A 10,495-nucleotide genomic window follows, 5' to 3' on the forward strand; every position below is an offset into this window, starting at 1 on the left:
GCACGTAGGTGCAGGTGCCTTGATGATTGAAAGCTAGCCCATCGAAAGTCACATAGTGGGAACCACCAAATACAGAACACTTAGCTGATCCAATTGGTTGGCACTTTCTGTCTCCATGGAAAACTTTGCACTCCTCATCCGGCCCACAGGAGAAAGGCTCACAGCTAACCACCCCATTCTCATGAAGGCTCTTAACTATTTTCTTAGCTGAATGCAGGTGGTGGCATTTTTGTTTTAGACAGGCAGTGTATACTATATATATATATAATGCTGCTCTCATTGTCAAATTGTATCAACTAGGATGGACTGGGGATTGCCCTCACCCCACCCATTCCATATCCATGTTTTCCCATGTTTCAAAACTGGAAAGTGCAGCAATTCTAGTCAATCCAATACACTCACCTTGTAGTACCTTCCATCTTCGAAGCAGCCACACTTGTCCATCGGAACACAACCTTCCCCATCAAAGAAGTAGTCATCATCACATGAGCATCCCTCTGAACAACCGGGAGGCTTCCTGAATGGGTCGGTGATTTTGGCACAATGTGTAGTACTGACATCAGAGCAAAGATTGTATTGGCTTTTGTGTGGACAGTAGAGAGCTGTTTGAAACAAATATACACATAAAACATAAATCTAGAAGTACAATTGTTTAATGTGCGGCATTATCATGCTATCATAGCAAGCAATCAATACACGTTGGCCATAAAGGATTTGACTGCATTCACAGGCTCAACGCTTGCATACCATCCCGTGAGTATCAGGCTACTTATGATATAAGTTTAAGGATTTGCTTAAGATTTAGGGCTTTGTTCAGGTTAATTAGGGTATTTAGGGGTCAGCAATTAGCTTTTGGGTGCAGGCCAAGCATTTTATGGGACATTGGGTGAATTGCACGAGGTGTCGACTAAGACACACCCACTACTGAGTCATAGCTACAGCTCTCCAATCAGCAAAGCTTACTCTGCCTGTTAATTGGAGAGCTCTTGCTCTGACTCAACAGTGGCGTGGGTCAGACCTCTTCAGAGAGACCACTGCTTTCACACAGAGAGCAGGGGACCTTCTCTATTGCATTCTGGCAGGGCACAGGCTTTTCTTTCCTGGGTATGTTTGTTTTGCAAAGAATGTGAACTTCAAGACTTTGCACACCGTGAGTTTTACCTGCAATGTATTTGGTTTGTGTAAGATGAAACTTCATTGGGGATGCAAATAAAAAAACTATTTTGCATTTGTAAGAACTGTATTTTAAATGAATCCATTTTGACTGTATCCTTTTATTGGACGCATCTTACTTACAACAGAATGGTTTAGTCCTCCATTCCTCAATGACAACACCGGCTGCTTGACACGCTGATACATAACTCTGAATATTCTGACACAGAATCTTTAGGTCTCCGAGACTGGAACACATGTCCAACACACAATTGTTAAAGTACCCATCGGAACTTATAACAGAAAAGCAATGGCTTAGTGCTTTGGAGGATTTTAAGAAGCCACAAGAAGAATCGGACTTGAAGACTTCCTGCCTTTCGTTGTCACAATGCGGACATTCGTTCCCGTGTTTACCGCATCCGTCATCACAGTCTTCCTCAGGAACTGACACTTTCCAGGATGACGCAAAGCTATAAGCCTCTGAGGCCAAGGTCTTGTCTGGTCGCCAAAATTCATCTGTCTTATCACCGTTGTAATTGCTACACAAACCATTTAACTCTCCGCCATAATTCCCCGGAACGCTGACTTTCAGACTATAGACTAAGTCATAGCTGAGCTGAAGGCCAAAATCTGTGTCAACGATGACTTTGTTGCCATGCTGATAGGCTGTGATTTTGCCATCGTTCAATGCTAATGGTAGATTGTGCCAAACGCTATTGACCTAAACAGAAGAATGGAAAGACCTGAGTATAGCGTAGCTCCGTGGTTAGTACAGACAAAAAGCTTTGAATATGCAATCATATTTTGAAAACTATAATAAAACAAAATGACATATCTAAAATCATTAATTTTTGTTAGGGACTGGGGCATCCAACCACCAGATATATTCTTATATCTTTCAGGGACTCCAACTGTGTGATTTTCCCATAGGAACCTCTGACTCCACCTTCTCCGAATAACAATTATGAAGGTGTCTCTCTCTTGCAGTTGGGCCACCCAATTAATCCATCAGGCAATTGTGACACCATGCCATAGATTTGTTCCTGAGACAATTCAAGCTTTTTATTTCGCTTGATAGCAAACATCAAAAATCAAAACATATATAGCCCCTTCCACTCTAAGTGGAGTAGATCCTTAAATTTAGTCTTGCTAGCACTGTAATCAGTCGGGCTGATTTGTAGTCTGGTATCATTTGGTTAATTCTAGGTGTTCTGCTAATGATTGCACCTATCTTTGAGTTGGGTGTGAGCCTGCCACAGAGCGTGGCACCCAATGGGGGAACATTAGGTGTGTCTATGCCTCACCAGCCAATCTTTAGGAGTTTCATGGCCAGAAGTGCATGCTGGGGAAGTGCATAAATACTCAGGAATTGTCATGTGCTTGGGCAGTCCATCTCTGGCCTTAGCCTGGTGGTGGGATAAACAAGGTTTGAGGAGCTGACTAGCCCTAAAGTCTAGAAGAGACCATATGTGGACCCTGGAACTATCTGGGGAGGAGAACCAAAGGAGCCTTATGACTGCTGGAAGTGCCAGGATGACATGGACCTCAGGATCAATTCTGGTGTCTTTCCCGGGGAAGATCTCAAGCATACCCGTTATTCAGCTGTTGCTCTACTACACAGTGCCATCTTCTGTTCTATTGAAGTATTCCTACACTGTGGAAGCCTGAAGGGATTGGTGAGTTTGGAGTCTCTTTTTGCTATGGATGTCTGAAGCCCTATACCCTCTCTCCCAGTTTGGCTGTTCTATGTGACCTGCTTTGCTTGCTAGAATTTGTATTTGTCCTAACATGAAGTGAAAGGAAATCTCCCCAATGGGAACAGAGATGACAACAACAATTGAAAGGTACAGGAGGGTTGTGCCAGGTATAGTATATCATTTTTAAGGGATCTCTCGAGGTAATAATGGTTGTGGATTGACATTTGTCTCAAAAAACATAGTCAAAACTTTTGACGGGGGGTTGTTCTCTGAAGTGTTGAGGTTAACTCTACAATACCTTAATTCTATTATCAGTTTCGTGTTGAAGAGATATGATGTAGCCATAAACTGAAATGGCAACCGACTTGCTTACAGCCACCGGCGCTTTATCCAGTTTCTCATTTTTCACAGTGATGACGAAGGGTATTAAATTGGGGTTAGATGTACTGGTCTGGACAAGCACGTAGGTGCAGGTGCCTTGATGATTGAAAGCTAGCCCATCGAAAGTCACATAGTGGGAACCACCAAATACAGAACACTTAGCTGATCCAGTTGGTTGGCACTTTCTGTCTCCATGGAAAACTTTGCACTCCTCATCCGGCCCACAGGAGAAAGGCTCACAGCTAACCACCCCATTCTCTGTACAGTTGCACTGCTCAGTGCACAACTTGTTGAGGAATTTTTCACCAAGCTTGTAATAGGCTTTCTTGTAAGTGCAGCCGCACTGAGCGATAGGGATGCAGTCATCGCCACTAAGAATAAAGCCATCATTACATTCACAACCCTCAGAACACTTTGAGTTGCAATCCGGGGGAGAAGAGAGAGTGAAACATGTTGGGTAACATCCAGGTGCACAAATATCATAGTGGCTATTTGGACCACATTTTGGACCTTAAAAATAAAACCATAAGAGAACGTCAATGTTCTATAGTGAAACATTTTCTCCCGTTAAGGGGACATTAATATACATTGATGAGTCTTGGTGTGGCAAGTCATTTGTTATATAAAAGGGACTGATGTAAATGTATCCCTGCTGTTGCAGTAAACACTTACCTCCCCTAGTAGAAATGCTCAGTGTACCTACTGTATACCACCATTTATACATCTGCCCATTATGCTATTCAGTTCAACTCACTGCTTTTCAGCACTACACAAAAAACTTCAAATGTGTCCTGGGTCTATTTTTGACACTCTACCCTGATTCCATTACGAACCCCTCACTTGTCAAGGCATTACCCAAATTGACCCTGAAAATATGTTAATATGTTGTGGCATTGTGAGGCAATACAACGGTGTTAGGTGGCCTCAAAGTCACCCAGGGTTCTCAGCCAGAGGGGCTGAGTGGCTCCAGGAAGACATTACTGGTACCAGGAGAGAACAGCCTTTTCAGTTCTTTCCGGGTTTTCTGAATCATAGTTGGGATCCTGGAGCCAGGAGATTTCTTAGAGCTCTGGGTGGGAGGAAATCTCCATTCCTGGGTCCATGCTTTGGTGGTGACCAGCACCTGATTGTGCACCTGTGTACATCCCTCTTGAAGTGTGTGCTGGGATGTGTTCAGGGCCCCCACCTGTGAGTCAGGAGAGCTCCACCCTGGAGTCGGTGTGGAGGCCAGTGCAGCAGGGAGCTGCGGGTTTGTGAACCATATTGGGAGTATTGGCATGTTATTGCCGTTGTCTGGAGGAACCAGACAGTGGCCCTGAAGATTGAGGCCAGAGCAGCAGTGCTGCAAGAGAGACTTATTAAAAGACTGGGACACCGCGAGTGTATGGGACGACTCGAGGATTGGTGAACCCTTAGCTGTCTTATGTTGCTGTAGCAAGCTATTTTGTGTTTGCCCTTTCAATAAACTGCGTTTTCCTTGACTTACCTGGACTACAGTGGAGTGTCCTTGTTACAATGTATACATACATGCACACGCTACTTATCCTTTCCTAGCAAATGAACTGGTCTGTATACAAGTAAGGCTATACTAAAAGTCACTTCTGTTATAGGTGTTCCAAAATGTATAACCTGATTTTAACTGTTCTTGTTCTTAGCAGTCTCCCTCTCTCTCTCTCTTTCATAGTGTGGCTAGTGTTTTCCCTTGGTAGACTCCCTTTCAGCTTGTGTGCTAGTATTTTAATCTAGAATGTTTGGTAGCCATTCCCACATGGGCATAACCTTTTCTTCTTCTTTCCTACATTGGTTTCTATCAAATATGGGAAAAGCTCAGGCGATTGTTGATTCTTATTGACAACCAGGATCTCCTCTAAGACAATAGGAACAATTGAAAATGTGCACAGTGAATGGATTTACTGTAGATACATATGTGCTGATACTATCTGCTTTTCCTATGATGGTTTGAAACTTACTGCAAAATGTTTCTGATCTCCATGGATGTACAAGAGCTTCAGCCTCTTGACAAGCTACGACATAACTGACTATAGCCTCGCACATGACATCTTGTTGGTCTTTGTCGAAGCAAACGTCAAACACGCAGTCTCCAAAGCTGTCTTCTGGGTCCACCACGGCATGGCAATCACGGAAAGGTCCCTTCTTATCTATTAGGATTCCGCAACCAGACTTACTGCTGCGGAACTTGTGTTCCAAATCTTTTTTGGCAGGGCAGTCGGCCTTATCATCTTCAGAACACCCCTGTATGGTTTGTACTTTCCAGCTTTGCCCAAAGATTGTTGGATTAGCAGCAATCTGACCATCCTTCATCTGAAACTCATTCTTCATTGCACCATTGAAGTTGCCACACAGACCACAAAGCTCTCCAGCATAAGTGCCTGGAACTGTGACAGCAATCCGTTTCTTCCAGTTGAAGGAGACCTTTAAACCAAACCTTGTCTCGAGAATAGCATTAGAGGAAGCGCGATAAACTGACACCCTGTCCATGCCTATGTCAACAGCAAAAGGGAGGTTGTTCAAAAGCCCATTCACCTGCAAAAGGAATAGGAGAGGTTTCAACATATTTCAAATAACTGTGGACATGACTAAAGGCACTGAGATGCTTAAAAAACATATGGGTTTGGAGGCATTTAAAGCTGAACTCCAGCTACAAAAATACAGCATATACAGTATATATACACTGAGTGGCCAGTTTATTATGACCACCTGACTTTTGTAGGCAAATTAGCTATAATTTGGCGCTGAAGTTGCTAGAGGGCCAGACCATTATAAATAGAGAAGCTGGTTGTTTACCATGACAGTAGAAGTGATTTTTTTCTGAAGATACGGGTAAACAACGCGATTTAACAGCCTTTGAACGTGGGATGATTGTTGGTGCGAGCCATGGAGCGAGTCTTAGCAAAACAGCAGAATTTGTTAAATGTTCAAGAGGGGCTCATTGTTAAAGTGTTTAAAGACTGGACTGTCAGCCGAAAATCTGGGTCTGAACGTGCGAATTGTGGCAGTCAGTGACTAGTCAATGTTATGGCAGAACGGAGAGTGGCAAGACTGCTACAAGACAACAGAAGGGCAACAGTGCCCTCTGGGCTGTGTTGTGGGGCAGAGCTGTGTAAATCGCACAGGATGGACAGAAATGCAAAATATTTGGCAATTAACATATCTTCCTTATATGTATTAAAGCTTTAAAATGGAACAAAATGGTTTGCTAAACTGGTACTCCAATACCCGCCTGAAGAAAAGGGTCTAAAATTGAAAACTAAAGTGAACTACTGAGAATACCAGCAACAAAAACAACAACAACAGACAGATGGTATCAAAGTTTGGTGTTTAGTAAAATATGTATTTCAGTAATGGAATGATAACATTTGGAGATCTTACCAGTATCTTGCCTCGGTGACGTCGACTGACTACCACAGAGAGATTATAGATGATCACCCGTACTTCAGCGGGGTGAGAGACCAATCTCTTAGCTCTGTTCTCATTTTGGACATGGACTTGAAAGTCCACCAGGTCTTCAGTTTGTTTACAGAGTCCTGCGAGCAGGTAGACACAGGTTCCCCGGAAATCATATTTTACACCATCGAAGGTGCGATAGTGGGAATGAGTTGATCTTTTGCAAGTACCATAAGACTTGGGGTAACAGGCTTGGTTGCCTTTGACCACTGAACAGGTCTCGGTAGGCTTACACTTCTTTCTTTTACAATCCACTTTCTTGGTGTCCGGGTTACAAAAACATTGATTCTCACACTTGTCATCCGCCCAAAACATTTCGTTTGCGGTGTAATATTTTCCCTCAAAGATGCAGCCACACTTGGCTTTGGGTATGCAATGTCCTCCATCCAGCACAAATCCTTCATTACATTGACAGGTCTCCACGCATGATTTGGGACAGGACGATGGCTTAAAAGCAACATCACTACATGTCGGATTACAAGATGTACCACACTGCTTGTACTGACTGTTGGCAGGACACTGAAAAGCTAAGGGCAAAGGATGGTCAGGTTCACGTATATAAGGAAGAATAATAGACACAGAGACCTTTCTTATACCTTCAATTGTTGCCTACATAATACATACATACATGCAAAAGGTTGAATTTGATGGACCTGTTTCTTTATTAAACCTCAAATTCTATGTAACGATGTAACTATATTCTGGATCAGGAACTCAGAAAGTATTAAATCCAGACAGAGCTAGGAAAATTTGCATTCAACAAAGCAGGGCACCAAGGGCAACCCCATCATTCTCTCATGTATGTAAAGTTGCACTTTAGAAACCAAATGAACCCTAACTTTAGAGCCTTTGATGTGATCTTTGAGGATCTTTGAAAATGATGTACTATACATTAAAAGCAGCTTTGTTTGAAGGACCATTGTTTTGGGACTGTCAGCATCCATCAACTGCCGAACTCCCAAGAGGGAGACCATATGCTATAAGGAGGGGGCTTTTATCTCTGAGGGGGCTGGAGGAGAAGGATCTACCTTATGAATTCATTTTCAAAAAATGTGAAATTATTAAAAATAAAATTTAAGCTTTACTTTTTAAAACCTGCCTGGAACATGGTGGATCAACTCACTCATTTGACTGGAGGCAATTCTCTATTCTGGCATGAATTTGCCCCAGTGCACAAAGGAACTCGAACGTCCTGCACCGAGCTCTGTCCTCAACCCAACTGAACACCTTTGGGATTATTTGGAACTCCTATTCAGAGCCAGGTCTTCTCATCCACAATTAGTACCTGATCTTTGGCCACACGGTCAAATGCTCTTTTGGCCAAATGGGCACAACTTCCCACAGGCACCCTCCAAAGCATTGAGGAAAACCTTTGAAGAGGAGTAGAGGCTGTTACAGCCACATGGAGAGAAGGTTGGTTGGGCCAAGGGAAACTCCATATAAATGGCTACGGTATTGGAGTAGGAAGTCCAATAAGCCTATATAGATACGATGGTCGCGTGTCCACAGACTCTCTGATAAATATTTATACATTTACTGTATATAAGGCCAAACAACTAGACAAAAAGCAAAGAGAGTACAGTATTTACCTTTAATCTTAATATTCTTTACATAATTAATTTGGGGTCTTAGCTGCATCCTTATTATGTGTAAAAAGAAAAAGTAACTTTGTCCAGTTTGTACTTACAACATCCAGATATTGCTCTCCAGTCCCCAATGTGAACATTATTTCTCTGACATACAGCTGCATACGTTGCCAGGCTTTGACATAACATTTTCTTGGCACCTCCATTCAAGCATACATCAGATACACAATTGTCCACAAAATGTTTTGGGTCCATTTTTGCATGGCATGGCTTAAAGGGGCCGCTCTTTTCAGAAATGAGCCCACATTTCTCATCATCCAAATACTTTTTCTTTAAGCCCGGTGGGCAGAGTTTGCACTCTCCTTTGCAATCATGCCAACAAGACTTATCTCCATGGCCCACTCTCCAACTTTTACCAAAATCAGCTGGACTAGATGCTTGAGTGCCAGATGGTGTGGCAAAGTCATCTGAAGGGTTTTCATTGTAGTTACCGCACATTCCACACACGTTGTGGAAGAAGCTGCTGGGAATGTATATCTCCAACATGGAGTCCCTGTCATACATCACCGTTAAGTTGAAATCAGTCACAATAGTCAAGAAATTGCCAGACTGGAAAATTTCAATTTTATCACCGAGGAGCAAAGGGGGCCGTTGACGTTGATTATTGACCTAGAACCAGAGGGACAAAAGATAATGTGAATATATTTGTAATATAAAGTAGATAAAGATACACTATATGGCCAAAAGTATGTGGGCACACCTCCAACTCTATAAAAACACGGTTTGACCATTTTGGTGAGGAGGAACTTGAGAGGCCTACACTGAGCCCTGACCTTAACCCTATGGTACACCTTTGTGATGAACTGGAAAGCAGATTCGGTCTTCTCATCCAACATTAGTTCCTGACCTCACAAATGGACACAAATTACCACAGGCATACTTCAAAATCTTGTGGAAAGCCTTCCCAGAAAGTGGAGGCTGTTAAAGTCACAAAGGGGGGGAACTCTATATTTATTTCCATGGTTTTGAATGTCCAACAAGTTCATATAGGTGTCATAGTAAGGTGTCTGCAAACCTTTGGCCACTTTGGATACACATAAGCTTGGCAACTTACCGTTACAAACCTGTTGTGATTTCTCCCCACATTGATTACAACATTCTCCTTAGGATATAAGATCTTGACAATCACATTGCTGACATAGGAAACGTGAGTGTAGCCTCGATTCTCGTTTTTGGCCTCGATACTAAAATTGGGAAAGCTGTTGTCAGTGCCGCAAGTCTTTGCAATGGTGTAGCTGCAAGTGCCTTGGAAGTCATAAAAGTGGCCATCAAAGGTCTCATAATGAAGACCACCAACTGCATGGCAACTGGCATTGGAGAGAGGCACACAGGTAGGTATTCCATTGACTGTTTGGCATTCTTCTCTGGCTCGACATTTTATGTTCTTGCAGGTAGACTTACCAGGGACTGTAGAAGGTGGTGCCTTCAGTTCTATAAAGTAAACATTAATATTTGATAGTTTTTTTTAACAGAATAAAAAAAAATTGTAACTAATTATAATCATACAACAAATATTTTGTCTGATCCATGCTTTTTTTTTTACTAGTTGTGGTTAGTGAGGGCTGTGATTCACCCAATGAATTGTCCCATTGAACCTTGTAAGGAGTCTAAGGAATCCGACCCAGAGAAGGGTTAAGGCCACATCAGATCCAATGTGAGCTCTGCACCCCCACCCCCCCCCTCACATTTTTGATTGGCATTAGTAAAAACATTTTTACAGGCCCAGATAAGTCCCCTTTATTTGCATTGCATGTATCAGCATGGCCCCCATCTCACACCAACTGCCTACAGGTGCATCGTCCTTTGTGATGTGAAAGGCAAGTGTTCAGCTTTGACATGAGAGAGGGGCAAGACCTATAAGTGTTTTTACCTGTTATCCTGGAGTTCAGCTTTAAAAAACATTAAAAGAGAACTATGGGGTAAGTGTTTTCCCCTCTTTAGGGTCACAGGAGGACATATACTAACCTCCTTCCATGACCCAAAGCTCAATATATTGCGGGCAATACTGAGAACGCGCTTCGGTGACGGATCCCGACCTTACTGTTGAGATCCACCCAGCTGGCTGATTGACAGATGGCTCTGCCTATTTAGAGGCAGAGCCAGCGCCTGCCAACCCCTCCCCCTTTCATTTCTCCACTCAGAGCTTGAGTATTG

The sequence above is a fragment of the Nanorana parkeri genome, unplaced genomic scaffold (assembly GCF_000935625.1).
Source record: "Nanorana parkeri isolate BGI_ZX_2015 unplaced genomic scaffold, ASM93562v1 scaffold2545, whole genome shotgun sequence".
Lineage (NCBI taxonomy): Eukaryota > Metazoa > Chordata > Amphibia > Anura > Dicroglossidae > Nanorana > Nanorana parkeri.